Below are 15,832 nucleotides of genomic sequence, written 5' to 3'. Positions count from 1 at the left end.
TAAATATTATATTGAGAAGTCTCTCAGTCAGACTGAGCACTCTGTTCCGGGAACCTGACATAGAAGGATTGCTGACCTATTTCATCTTGCCTTGCTCTAGTAAGTGGACAAGGAAATAGCAACTCTTTAAAATATGGTTAAATTAAGTATTTTTTCTGTATCTGTGTGAATCTATTCATCTGTGTAATTTTAATATTCCTATGATTGTTTATTTTTTTATTTCCATTTTTTTATTTATTATTTATTAAATATAAACTTTTCATTGTGGCTGGTCCTTTTAAAGATTCTCTGAGCATACTTATATATATATATATATATATATATATATATATATATATATATATATATATATATATATATATATGGTGACAGCTCTGGGCACTCTTGACAGCCTTACTGATTGGTCAGTATTACCACTGGTGTTAGTATTAACTTCACTCAGTATAACTGGATACCCTTTTAAGAGCCTTGTAGTTACTGACTGGTGGCAGTGAATCTACCTTTTAATCTGGGCAAAGTTAGTAGAGTGGGTAATCTGTGCCAGCCTTTCCCAGGTGTGTGTGTGTGTGTGTGTGTGTGTGTGTGTGTGTGTGTGTGTGTGTGTGTGTGTGTGTGTGTGTGTGTGTGTGTGTGTGTGTGTGTGTGAAAATTAAATCTCAAAGAGTGGGTGTGTCAGCTATGTGGAGCAGGGACACGAAGAACTGGTTTCACAGAGAAGGTGCTGGAGGAGGTGCTGGAGGACTTGGCTTGGACACTCTGCTGAGGACTTAACCCTCCAGCTGTGCCAATGGGGAGCCTTACTGGGAACTTGGGAAGAGACAGAGAAAGAAACTCAGACCCCGGGCTGAGTGTGTTCCCTGTGTGTTCCTAAGGGAAATTGGGCTTGATGCAGAGTGGTCTGCATCTGGAAATACTGAGTGTATCCATTTGTATTCCAAGTGAATGTCCCTCTCCAGTGTCAGTGATGAGGATTCAGGCTACTTGATTACTGGCCCAGAGTGGGGACACCACATATTGGAGAGCAGTGGTGTGGATATTAATTGAACTTTTGTAGCCTGTAGGCAGTTGTCTCTAAAGGTCTGTCCTCTCAAGCAGCCACAAGGTAAGCATTCAGTTGCATTTCACAGCAGTTTTATTTAATCTTTTTTTGTTAGTTTAGTTTAGTCAGGGGAACCTGGCAAATATGTCAGCATAGGATTATAGCAAGTTAACAAAGAACCAGTTGGCCAAGGTGTGTGAAGCCAAAGGACTGGTGCATGCCAACTTGACTAAACAGGAAATTATTTCAGCCTTAATTGCAGCTGTAGCGCAAACAAGCAACCAAGAGGATAACCAGACTGATGGTGGGAATTTGCAGCTCTTAAAAACAGAACAGTTCACCTTTTCCTCAGAGGACTTAAAAATCTGTCTGGAGTCAAACAGACTTGAACTGGAGGCCAAATGATTGGAATTCAAATCAGCAGACAAACTGCTGCATTTTGAGGTTGAAGAAAAGGAGAAGTAGTGTCAATATGAGAAGGAGATGCTGACTCTTTGCCAGAGTCATGGAGGTAATGGGGAAGGGAATAACTGAACCCCAGATTTTCCACAATTTGCAGAGGATGATAATTTTGATAGTTTTATTCAAATATTTGAAAGAGTATGTAAACACTATTATGTTGACCAAGGGTGCTGAGTAAGGTTCCTGACCCTCTTACTCCATGGTAAAGCTGTAACTGCTGTTTCTAAATTGTCTAATATTGATTATTTAAATGGTGATAGAGTAACTTAATGTTTACTTGAATGCTTTAAGTTAATACCTCAAGGTTACAGAAAAAAAGTTTTGTGAGCATAGACACAGTGCAGATGAAAGTGTGTATGATTATATTGCTGTGTTAAGCACTTATTTTCATAGGTGAGTGAGAGGGTGTCAGGTCAACACTTTTGAAGGGCTGGCAGACCTTTTATTGAGGAAACAAGCCCTTAGCACTTTGCCTGTGGACATGAGAATCTGGTTGGCAGACCTTGAGGGCAACTCTGCAGATGAGCTGGGGAAAAAGTGAGATTTCTACTTAGCAAGCAGAGCACCACTGCACAGGAATGAGATACCCAGTGCTGCACATGGATATAAGGGAGCCCATGATGGACAGCCTAAACCACCCCAACAGAGTCCCACGATAATAGGGGAAGCCACTAGTTTGGGTATGTGGCCAGGATAAAGGGTGAAATGTTTTAAATGTAACCATTAGGGCCATGTATCATATAGATGTCCATGGAGGCAAGGTGGGGAACAAAAGGTGGTGGAGGCAGCAAGTGGGAAAAACAGTATGCCAGTGGTAAGTTGTCTGGAGACAACAGGGGTACCAAACTTTCACAAGAGGTTATATCCTATCTTAGTGGATAGAAAACAGACCATGCTAAAAGAGACACAGCCTCTGGCATAACCATGTGCTAAGCAGTGCTTAAAGAGGAGCAGTACTTGCTGTGTGGTCCACTCCAGTTAGAGCTTTAGTAGGGGCTCCATTCCAAATACCTTTGGCCAGGGTTCACCTTGACTGGGAGAGTGGAAAAGGAAGCAAGCAAGTAGGTGTGTTTGAGGATATTCTTGCAGATGTCCTTATAGGGAATAGTTTTGATAATGCAGTACCTTGTGTGCATGCAGTTACATGCAGTCAGACTTGGATATAGGCATGTGGATCTGTTAGCCTGTGGGAGATCCAGACAGACACCATACCTGAAGCCAGGACTGGTGGTGTGGCTATATCAAGAAGGGGGAACTACCCTGTATCGGTGAGCCTGTAGTTGAGCCATAGCTGCTGGTCGGTGCTGATTTTCCCTTGGACAGAGTGACTGCAAGGGCATTGGTGAGTGCTTGTACCAAGGCTGACAATGAGGTACCAATGTCAAAGGATACCAGACTTCCCATAGAAGGGGAGCTGGAAATGGTTACAAAAGTAGAGCTGAGATAGATCAGCTCTCAGACCCTACATTACAAGCCTTGAAGGAGGTAGCTAAGGAGTCACCTAATTCTCAAGGAAAGAGGTAATCGGTATACTGGAACAAATGGTTACTGTATAGACAGTAGACCCCTGAAGGGGGCTAGAGGGTGAGGTAATACAGCAGTTGGTAGTGCCTAGAGCCTACCATCTGGCACTTCTAGCTATAGCCCATGACATTCCTTTTGGAGGTCATATGGGCATAAAGCATACCAAGAGACATATGGAGAACTTTTATTGGCCTGTGATTGCAAGGGATGTACCAGGGTACTGCAGGACCTGTGAGCAGTGCCAAAAAGTAGGCAAGGCAGGAGACAAGGTCAAAGCTCCTTTAATGCCTTTCCTTGTGAATGAGGAGCCATTTCAGAGGGAAGCGATGGATACTGTGGGGCTTCTGAGAACCCCAAGTCCATAGGGAAGAAATATGTCCTGGTGTTAGTAGACTATGCTACTAGATACCCTTAGGGGGTGGCTCTGTCCTCCACTGAGGCAGAGAAGATGGCAAATGCTTTGTTAGAGATTTTCAGCAGGGCAGGTTTCCCAAGAGAAATACTGACTGACAGAGGTGCCAATTTCATGTCAGACCTGCTGGCTTGTCTTTGGTAGTGCTGTGGGGTAAAACACCTAAAGACCACCCTACCATCCCCAGACTAATGGTCTTGTGGAGAGGTTAAACTCTACACTAAGGACCATGCTACAGGCATTTGCAGACCAGTTTAAGAGAGAGTGGGACAAATATTTGTCCCATTTGCTGTTTGCATACAGAGAGGTATATCAGGAATCCACAGGTTTTTTACCTTTGAGTTGCCGTATGGACATAGGGTGAGGGGGCCTTTAGATTTGATTTGTGATGAGTGGGAGGGTGAGTGTGAATCCCTCAAGGAGTCTGTTGTGGCATACATCCTAAACCTCAGGACAAGGCTTAGAGAGCTCATGGGCATGGCCCAGGAGAACCTGGCAGGAACCCAAAGGCAGAAAAAGGTCTGGTATGACAATAATGTTCAAGCTAGAGTATGCTGTGGGGTAGCAGGTGACAGTTCTCATTCGCACCCTTCAAAGTGGTAACTAAGGTCAATGATGTTAACTATATGGTAGAAATGCTAGGCAGGAGGCAGGGCCACAAATTATGCCATGTTATCATGATGAAACCTTACCATGATAGGGAGGCCCTTGTGCTAATTATTTGCAGTAGGAGGCTGGAGGAGTCTGAAGGGATTTATGGCTACAGCCAGGCACCCAGCAAAATGACAAGTTACTAAGCTGGAGCCCAGGGTTGCAGGCATATAATATGACAGTGCATCACTGTAGTGGGTTTAGCAATTCCAATACAGATGCAATCTCAAAACGGTATGGGATAATCTATTCCCAGACAGGCCTATTCCTCTGAAGCAATGGTTCTCAATGTCATCTGAAAACTTAGCTTGAGTGTTCAAAAGGGGGAGATGTGACAATGTGAGGTATTGCCAGCCATGCCAGGAGAAGTAGAGCAGAGGATGTGTAACATATGCCAGCAAACAAGACAAAGACTCACAGATAGTAAACGCTCTGCACTCCCCTCACAGTCCAAATGGTAAAACAGCAAAAGTCAGGTATCAGAGCGAAACACAGCTAGTAAGTTTTAAAACACATCCAAAGGTAGCAATTCCATCCAGTGCAAGTCTTTTATTGAAACAAACAGATAAATCCGGTAAGCGCTTTCACCCAGCAGGGCTTCATCAGACCATAATGCATCACTGATAACAACTCCTTATATAGTAAAAAAGGCGCAAAAAAAATCTGAATTCAAACATTTTCTTAAAGTGACAAGATCATGGTCTTATCAAACATCTTATTCTAAAAACATTAATTATAAAAATTGTAGAGAAAATATATATAAAGAAATACTTATGAGAAAATGCATAAAAAATATATAAAAATACATAAAAAATATATACATATTTTAATATACAAATTCATAAATACTGATAAGAATATATGCTCAAACTAATAAATTCTCTCATTTCATAAGGATGCAAATTTCATGTGCCTATTATACACAATATATAATAATCTTCACCAACTGGTGAACAATTGGTTCTAGCTAAGCCTTCTAGACTTCAAAAACGGTTTCAGGGGTACCTTACCATTGAGACCTGGATGAAAGTCTGCCCTGAACTGAATTATCCATTTAGCCTCTGGTGTTTCAGTGTAGTTCCTAGTGTCACCACCTCTGGGACTTGTGAATAGCATCTCAATTACTCTGAAGGTGAACATATGTGTGTCGCCTCTCTCCAATACATGTTTAGATAGTGCATTGACTGTGGACTTAATTTTAATTTGATAAACCTGTTCACATATCCTGTCTCTGAGTTTTCTATCTGTCTTCCCCACATAGAATCCATCACATGCTACACAAGTAGCAAGGTAAACCACATGCTCAGACTGGCAAGTTGCAGAGACATGGAACTCATAACTCATGCCATTTGAGGGGGTGCACAAAATTACCACTAGAATTTATAAAGTTGCCAAAATTACAACTAGTGCAAGTAACTGTACCAAAGGTATCATAAGCATTCTCCTTCCTACCTTTCTTAAGATAACACAACAACTTCTTCAGGTTGGACCTGTTCTTACAGACAAAACTTGGTGTATCCCCTACCACCTCTCTAACCACCGGGTCCACAGTCAGCACCTCCCGGTGCGATCTAATGATGTCTTTAACACTGCCCATGTCCTTAGTGTAAAAAAGGGGGATCCTAACGTTACCATTTTCCATTGTAACTATAGGGTGCTCTGCTTCTACCTGATCAAAGGCTATTTCCTTAGGATCTGAGAAATAGGGGGTAGCCACATCCTTTCTTAAAGTGGAGATCCCAGCTATTCCCATTTCGATCTTCTCATCCTTATAAGCCCTAGACTTGAATCTTTCACATAGTTTCTCTAGTTCAGTTTCAAAGCCTTCCTGTTAAGGGCTATAACGAGAAGTCCTCATGGCTTGACCTCTAATCACATTTTTAAACACATATTCCGGGTGCATGCTATATCTGTGCAATAAAGCATTCTGATAGCATGATTTCCTATACACTCCAGTGTTTAGCATTCCATTTGCTATTCTCTCTACATACACATCCAAGTAAGAGATCCAGGTATCTGAAAACTCCTATGTGAACTTCAAAACACTGGATAGACCATTCACTTGATCAAAAAATAAAGCCAGTTCACCAATGGTTCCTGTCCAGATAAAAAGAGGTCATCCACAAATCACCTATAAAAGGAAACCCTCTCACGAAACTCAACCAATTCAAATAAACAATCCTCTTCCCAGGTGGCCATGTAAAGGTTGGCATAGCTATTGGCACAAGAAGTGCCCATAGCTATGCCATCCCTCTGCAAATAATACTGGGAATCAGAACTGAAGATATTATTCTCCAACACTATCTCCAAAAACGAAACTATGAGATCTATAACATTACCTTGTTTCTGTCCTGTAACTCATCTAGTGCAGATACACATTCTTAGTTTTAGCACTTAAATTTGCTTGTTCATGCCCAGCACTTGTTCAGAACTTGTAAGCACTAAATAAGCTAATTACTATAGCACTCAACCTTCCTCATTACCTAGAGGAAAACAGTTTTTGTATTTACTTTTCTCACTTGATTAGAGAAAAACAGCTCTTGTACTCACCTTCCTCACTTATCTAGAGGAAAATAGTTTTTTATTCAGGCATTTCCAAGGGTCAGCTCCCAGTGTTCTCTCCTGTCTATCTGATGAATCTGGGCATCTTGAGGCAATGTAGAAATTGCCTCATGTACACAGACACCCCTCTCCTCCAACACTACAACCTGTGAGAGATGCACCTATCTAGCCAAACTGGAGGTAAAGCTCTTTCCAACCAAGACTGAACTTGACAGTCAAGAGGAGAAGGTAAACATTTGCACCACACCACACTCATCACATAGTCTCGCTAAATTACACCACCAAAATCCACACATAGTAACACAAAAACATTTGTGGAGGTTCTCAGTAATAATCTGTCTAAGCAACAGAGACCTCCAAAGCAGAAATGCAAGCAACCTCCATCCCCCAACACAACCCAAATGACACATAGCCCATGACACATAGCCCACAGACTCAGTGTGCCACTCAACCACAGCCAATAAGGCAAAACAATGTACCCAACACACTAGTCATAGGTGACTCTGTAGTCAGACACACTGATGTCCCACTCACCAGGCTAAACAAGGAGAAGGTTACTGTCAGCTGCCTGTCAGGTGCCAGGATCCGCCACATAACACACTCACTCAAGACACTCCATAATAAGTACAAATATGACTCTGTCATTGTCCATGTTGGTGTGAATGACCTGAGACATACCTCCTTGGTCTACATGAAAAGAGACATGGAAGAGCTCTCCGATCTTGTAGCCCAGGCAGGTATGACCCTAGCCCTGAGTAGCATTCTGCCATCGCCCAGAATGATACAGCAGTACAAGGACAAAATTATTGACTTCAACAATTGGCTAAGCTTCTGGTGTCATTCTAAGAGGATCCAGTATCTGTCTGCTTGGGATGACGTGGTCGACAGACCACGATGCTTTGCCAGAGATGGCCTGCACCTGTTGCCTCTGGGATTCTGGATACTGGCTAAGGCTCTTGCCGACCCTATAGTGCCTTTTTTAGGCAAGGTTCAAATGAAAAATTCATCACTGTAACAGGAACAGGCAAGCAAAAACTGAGGGTAATGCTACTCAATGCTAAAATAAATCTCAAAATGCACTCACTCACTCAAGGCACTCCTTAAAATGGAGAACATCGATATCTGTGCAGTGACTGAGACCTGGTTCAAGGCTCCAGAGAGCACCCCTGCACTATCAGGCTATAACTTATACCACACATTTCGACCATGTAACTGTACAGAAACACCAAAGGTGGAGGTGTGTCCATATTCATTAAGGATATCCACACCTCCAGGCTAATTGCTCAGCATAATGCATCCGAGGTTATCCAAGTGCAACTAATTCTGGGCAAAACTACAATCCAAATTGTAGCTTGCTACAGATCCCCCACCATGCCCCAGGATTCCCACTCCTCTTTTCCTGATGTACTGGAAAATATTAGGGTTCAACCAAACACCCTAATAATGGGCGACTTCAACTACCCCACCATTAACTCAGAAAACTACTCGTGTACCAACTGCTTAGCTCAACGCTTTCTAGAACTCATAAACTCCAATGCCATGGATCAACTTATCCACACCCCCACCAGTGGCAACAGTATCCTAGACCTAGTCATTACCAACATGAATGACCGGTGTTCCACACCTGAAGTCAACTCCTCATTGGTCCAATCCGACCATAAGCTGATCACCCTTGATATCCACATCCCGCCCCCCCCCACCCCCCATTAAGGAAACCACAGTAAAAAATTTCTCCAAAGCCAACTTCATGCTTCTTAAAACAGAAGTGGTAAACTTCATGACACCCATGCAGATGGACAATACAGTTACAACTGCTGAATCCTACACAAATGCACTCTATAAGCACTTACACGAGTGCATGGATTGTGCTATCCCAAACAGAATCCACCTTGTAGGTCCTTCAGAAAACAGACAATGTGTTTATGCAGTTTGTGGATTGCGCATTAAAACCTTTTTTAAAACAAACCTCGTATTTTCCGTTTTCTGAAGGACCTACAAGGTGGATTCTAGTTACAATTTTGGTGCTTCTGCTTCACTTTTTTGTTTATCTATCCCAAACAGAACCAAGACACTATCCTCCAAAACATGGAAGCCATTTTGGTGGTCCCCTGCCATAAACAAACTGTACAACAGAAGGAAGAAACTGTTGCAAAAGAGAGTAAAATCCCATGAGTGGAGGAGCTCCCTGGTCAGCCACAGTAAGAAGCTGAGATCCCTTATAAGATCCTCCAAAGCTAGCTTTGAAAACAGAATCGCCACTAATTCTAAGGACAACCACAAAGCATTCTATAGCTATGTCAAGAATCTCAATGGCAATACCCAGATCTGCTCTGAGTTAGAGCACAACGGCATGAAAATTACAGAACCAACTGATATTGCCAACATCCTGGCAGATAGATTCAGTGCTAACTTTACCCCCCTCACCCCCTAAAGGGCCCATATCTATACAGGAAGAATGCAGAGTCCCTGTAATCACAACTATGCAGGTAAAAGCTGCACTCTCTAAAGCCAAAAACACAGTATGCATGGGACCGGACAACATCCCAGGCTGCATTTTACACGAACTTCAGAACAAACCGTCTCACCACCTAAGTACCATATTCAATAATAGCCTTGCATCAGGCTTTGTGCCCACTGAATGGCACACAGCAACAGTTATCCCACTCCACAAAGGGGGAGCCATCACTGATCTTAGGAACCATCGTCCTGTTAGCCTGACGAGCCTGGTCTCCAAGGCCGTGGAACGTATCATCATGGAACTCATAAACAAAGACATCGGTAACCTCCAAACTCTGGATCCCACCCAGTTCGGGTTTGTGAAAGGCAGATCATGCCTCCTAAACCTGATCAGCTTCTTTGAGGCAGTCACCAAAGCCGTGCATGAGGGTAAGGTGGCTTACACAGCCTATCTTGACCTTGTCAAGGTTTTCAACACCATCCCCCATTCTGGAATTATAGCTAAACTCACTAAACTAGGTATAAATCCCTATGTCACAAGATGGGTTGCCAACTGGCTCACTGACAGAACACACATTGTAAAAGTTGCAGATTCCAAATCTCACCTCAAACCAATGACAAGTGGAGTACCAGTCCTGGGATCTCTCCTGTTTGGTATCTACTTCAGACTAACACAGAAGGCCTCTGGCTAATAAGTTCACAGATGACTGCAAACTAGGAGCCATAGTCAAGTTCCCAAATGATGTGGACATCCTACAGAAGGGCCTCGCTGACACAGATGCCTGGTGTCAGAGCCATGGCCTCAAGCTCAATGCCAAAACAGTGCAGTGTCATCCCCTTTGGTAAAAAACTCTGTACCCATGAGCTACCACATAGACAGCAATCTACTTAACACTGAATGTGTGATAAGAGACCTTGGGACCCAGGTGGACAGTAGTCTCTCCTTTGATAGTCACATCGCCGCAGCAGTCAGGAAGTCCTTCTATGTGGCACACCTCATAAAAGGGTTCTCATCCAGGAAAAAAGAGGTAATTGTTCCCCTCTACTCGACACTCATTAGACCCATTATAGAGTACAACACCCCTTTTGGAATGTACCTCACAAGACATCTGCAGCAGCTGGCAAGTCCACAGAAGAAGGCCACTCTTCCTTCCTCTCTAAGGACCTGTGCAAACTTTGAAAACTTTAAATCTCAGTTGCATTCCTACCTTTACTCCCCACCTAGTCCTATAATTCTGTCTCCACCTCTAAACCCCTCTCCAGCTATGATTACTAGCCTCTCTAGCTATGATCTATAGGCTACCACACATATGTACATATTGTAAATATCAAATTTGTACCATGTACCTAAGAATTTACACCTGCTCTCTTACATGAAATGTAACTGTAAATTGTTCATTAATAATATTGTGTCTGTATCTAAAGGTAACATGTACCTAAGAAATTACACCTGCTCTCTAGCATGAAACATAATTGTAAATTGTTCTTCTTTTCTATATTGTATCTGTATCTAAACTTTGTAACATGGAGCTTTTCTCCCTGGGTCTCCACTGAAAATGGGCTCCCTGAGCCCAGTGGACATCCCCGGTCATCCAACTGGAAATAAATAAATAAATAAATACCTCACAAAGAGGATTACTGGCTTCAAACAAATGCCCTACACTGACCGTGTCAAAAAACTCCAGCTTTACTCTGTAGCATATTGTCTACTCTGAGGTGATCTCTGCCTAACATATAAAGCTATGTCAAACCCAGAGCTGTTGGACATGCTACACCTAAAGAAATCCCAATCACTCTGAGCTACATGCTCTAGGGACCTAAACCTTGTCACCACAATAAACAGGACATGCTGGAGGGATAGATTCCTGTCCCAGAGACTTCCCATACCCTGGAACAGGCTACCCATCTATGTCAAGCCAAGTTCTTCATTAGCACTCTTCAAAAAAAATCTTGAGTGGATGGGAAATAGAGAATACACTCCGGGGATCACTTCTGTGTCTCTGCTTGACAGTGGCACAGGAAAATAACTTTCTTGGGTGGTGTAAGCCAGGGAACCTTGTTGGTTAGGCTTATGTAGGCCCTTGGGCTGATAGCCTGATACCTACATATGAACCTATGAACCATTCAATCCAGAATGACCCCTGAGGTACTCATACACCCTTTGAACACCTTCCTCATTGGGGATAACTGTGAACAAAGATTGAACATCCATGGTCACCATAAGGTAGTTCAAATCCATGGGTACTCCCTGCATATGTTCATAAAGATCAAGAAGAAACTGTTTAGTGTCCCTTAACACATATTTATTGGAGTCAACTACTGGTCGTAGATATTTTTCAACATAAATTGAAAAAAGTTCTGTAGACCACCCTTTACCTGACACAATGGGCCTCATAGGAGGCTTCTGTGCATCCTTGTGTATCTTGGGGAGGCCCTGCATCAAAAGTATGAGGGGGTCACTAACCATTAAATAGTCATACAATCATTCAGTAATGATATGACTTTTGAATAAATCATTTAACATCATAGAGATCCTTCTTATGTGCAGATCGACTATGTCCCGTTCTATGCCAAGATAAAACTTCTCATCTCTTAGCATATCTTTCATAGCTCCATCATAAAACTTATGGTCCATAACTACCACACTACCCCCTTGTCAGCAGGTCTAATGGCTATCATGTAATCATTTCTCAGGTCCATCAGAGCTCTCCTCTGTCTGAGGGTCAGATTCCCTCTCCCCCTTCTGTTGTTACTGCACTTATCTCTCATTCTATACAGGGCAATCTCTACTAACCTACTAAAGGCTGCTACAGATTTGTACAGATGCTTGTGTTGAAAATTTATTTGTAAAGTTACTTGTGTTAAAAATGTACCATCAGTGCATCCTGACTATATTGTAACTGAATTAAATGTGCACATTTTAACAAAGGATACTGGAAGAGAAGAGGTTAATCTCAGTCCCAGCTGACTTTGAAAAATAGGTTGAAATAAAATTAGGCCGTAAAGTTTGTATCTTACAGTTCTGGTTGCAGCCAGTGAGAAAATGTCCTGGAAACCAAGTATTAGGAAGCCTTCTTTATTGACTCTAGCAGGGATGAAAGTTCCACTTTAAATAAAGGAATGGTTAGGAGCAGCATTTACAACCCCCCTTTGCATCCGGCTATATACACATTTGAGAATATAGTTATGTATGAGATTTATGAGGCATATATGAGTAATGGAAAGTAAAGGCAACATCACAATTTGAATAAGGAAGAAGAGGGTTTGTTAGCGGTCTTAAAAGCACAAAACAATATTAGAATTATGAAGCCGGACAAAGGTGGGGGAGTAGTTTTGTACAACCATGAGGAATACAATAATGTTCTAACTGACATCTTGATGGATTTGAATACATACACTTTAGTGTCACACAATGAGATACAAATAGCCTACAGGAGGATTGACACCCTATTGGATGAATATTTGATTGAAAATAGAGTAGAGAAAATGACATACCATTTTTTGAGGCAACTACATCCAATTATTCCACAATTTTTTGGAGTACCAAAAGTTCACAAATCCATTTCAGAGCCCCCATTTAGGCCAATAGTCTCAGCAAAAAAATTCTAAAACTCACCCCCTAGCAGTCTATATTGATAAAACTATTAAAAATATAATAGCAAAGCAAGAACATTTGATTAAGGATTCTTGGGACTTTCTTGGTAAAAATAAACAATGACCTGTGGGCCGAAGAATGTAAAATTTTTAACCATAGATGTAAAGGATTTATTTACATGTATTCCTAGAGTGGAAGGTTTTGAATTCTTTGAAGAAAGCATTCATAAACATCTAGATGTACCCCACAACCAAAAATTATTGATACTGGAACTCATGGAGGTCGTATTAGACAATAATTATATTGGCTTCCAAGGAGAGTACTATAGACAAGTTAGTGGCGTAGCTATGGGGGCAGCTTGTGCCCCCATTTACGCCAATTTGGTGATGTTAGAATGGGAAGAAAGAAACATATTAAATAGTAGATTTAGGAAGCAAATTAAATGCTACTTGAGATTTTTGGATGACATTTTTGTGATTTGGGAAGGGTCAAAAGAAAATATGGAGGAATTTATTTATTATTTAAACCACACTACAGATTTCCTTTCATTCACATATAATGTCGAAGACCAGAGTATTAATTATCTGGACATCACCATCAGAAAAGTACCACAGGTTTTTAAGTCCAGGATCTTTCGTAAGAGCACATGGTGCAATAGTTATTTGCACTATGATAGTTTTCATCCATGTCACCAAAAAAGAAGCCTTATTAAGGGACAGGCTGTTAGGATAGCGAGGATGACATCTGACTATCAGGACCTATTAAATTAATTTATTTTCTTGGGTGAAAAGTTTGTGGAGAGAGGATACCCAAGAGAAATGGTTGGTAAAATTTTGGAGGAAGTCTACAATGGATGGGGGACTAAATATAAGGCTTATTAGGTCAACCTTTCACAACAGTAGTAGAACCTGAGAAAGAGACAAAAAACTGTTTAGGGGCATGTGTACTGAATATAATGGGTTTTCTGATTTGTTCACAAAAATAGTGGAAACTAATTGGTCTATATTAAAAACCAATAAAGAAGTTTATGAGGTGGTAGGTAATAGACCTCATTTTATATACAAGACAGGAATTAATTTTAAAAGGTTGCTTGAAAGGGGTAATAATGTAGACAATACCAAAAAAGCAACCAGTTCATGTGGTAGGTGTGGGCAATGTTCACATATTTCTAAAGAAGAATTCATCAAATTGAAAAATGATTTAGGTAGTATAGTAAAATTTTGTAAGGGTAATTGTCAAACCAAGATGTTAGTATATTTGGCTATCTGCACAAAGTGTTCATCATTTTATGTAGGAAAAACCGAAAGGGCACTAAAAGACAGAATATATGAACACATATATGATATTAGAAATAGGAAAGAAACCAGTGCCCTTTATAAACACTCAGTTTTATGTACTTCATTTAGTGGTTTCAAGTTTGGGATTATTGATTTAGTTAAAAATAACCCCAGAGGAGGGGACATGAGGACTACATTACTGAACAGTGAACTTAGATGGCAATTGAGGCTGAAGGCTAATATAAGTCCAGGCCTGAATGAATACATTAGTAGTAAGGCTATTTTAGCAGAGAGAGCAGGTAGAATGTGATTTCATTGTTGTAGGTTACAGCATTTTAGTGTAAAAAGGGTTATATTAAATACATAAAAAAACATAATCAAGATTGAAGTTTTATTATTTTTTATACAATGATTATTTTAAACAATCTTCTAATTTCATTAATTCATTAATGTATTTTCTAAACTTGTGAAGTTTGTGGTGTTTGGTAAAACAACTAAAGAGGCAGAAACCACTTGGTGGTGGAACTTTAAAATTTTAAAATTTTGTTTATTGGTTAATTATGTTAATTAAGGTATTTTGTATAAATTAAGAGTGGCACCAGTACTGTTTTATCTGAAGAAGTCTCATTTGGCAGACGAAAGCGCTCATTTGTTATTGGAAATAAAAGAATTGAAGATTCATTTCACTGGTGGCCTGGAACCTTTTTTGCTTTATTATAACTGTGAACAAAGATTGATCATCCATGGTCACCATAAGGTAGTTCAAATCCACGGGTACTCCCTGCATATGTTCATAAAGATCAAGAAGAAACTGTTTAGTGTCCCTTAACACATATTTATTGGAGTCAACTACTGGTCGTAGATATTTTTCAACATAAATTGAAAAAAGTTCTGTAGACCACCATTTACCTGACACAATGGGCCTCATAGGAGGCTTCTGTGCATCCTTGTGTATCTTGGGGAGGCCCTGCATCAAAAGTATGAGGGGGTCACTAACCATTAAATAGTCATACAATCATTCAGTAATGATATGACTTTTGAATAAATAATTTAACATCATAGAGATCCTTCTTATGTTGAGATCGACTATGTCCCGTTCTATGCCAAGATAAAACTTCTCATCTCTTAGCATATCTTTCATAGCTCCATCATAAAACTTATGGTCCATAACTACCACACTACCCCCTTGTCAGCAGGTCTAATGGCTAACATGTAATCATTTCTCAGGTCCATCAGAGCTCTCCTCTGTCTGAGGGTCAAATTCCCTCTACCCGTTCTGTTACTGCACTCATCTCTCATTCTGTACAGGTCATTCTCTACTAACCTACTAAAGGCTGCTACAGATTTGTACAGATGCTTGTGTTGAAAATTTATTTGTAAAGTTACTGACTATATTGTAACTGAATTAAATGTGCACATTTTAACAAAGGATACTGGAAGAGAAGAGGTTAATCTCAGTCCCAGCTGACTTTGAAAAATAGGTTGAAATAAAATTAGGCCGTAAAGTTTGTATCTTACAGTTCTGTTTGCAGCCAGCGAGAAAATGTCCTGGAAACCAAGTATTAGGAAGCCTTCTTTATTGACTCTAGCAGGGAGCTAATTGCTTCTCTGGAAGGGCAGAGGTTTTCATTTGTTTTATGACTTCCAGGAGCTGCAGCAGATCTGAGCAAACCTCTATCTGTGTGCATGGTAACACATATGTGCTACAATCCTGGCAGTCTCTAGTGCTGGTGATGGTGTGGGAGACAGAGTCAGATGACCAGATGTGATATAATTCTGTAAGCTAGCCAAGAAATAATATTTAGATATTATATTGAAAAGTCTGTCAGTCAGACTGAGCAATCTGTTTCTGG

This window comes from Protopterus annectens, chromosome 5.part0, assembly GCF_019279795.1.
Source record: "Protopterus annectens isolate FY-2018-M chromosome 5.part0, PAN1.0, whole genome shotgun sequence".
Lineage (NCBI taxonomy): Eukaryota > Metazoa > Chordata > Ceratodontiformes > Protopteridae > Protopterus > Protopterus annectens.
This window is presented reverse-complemented; position numbering follows the sequence as displayed.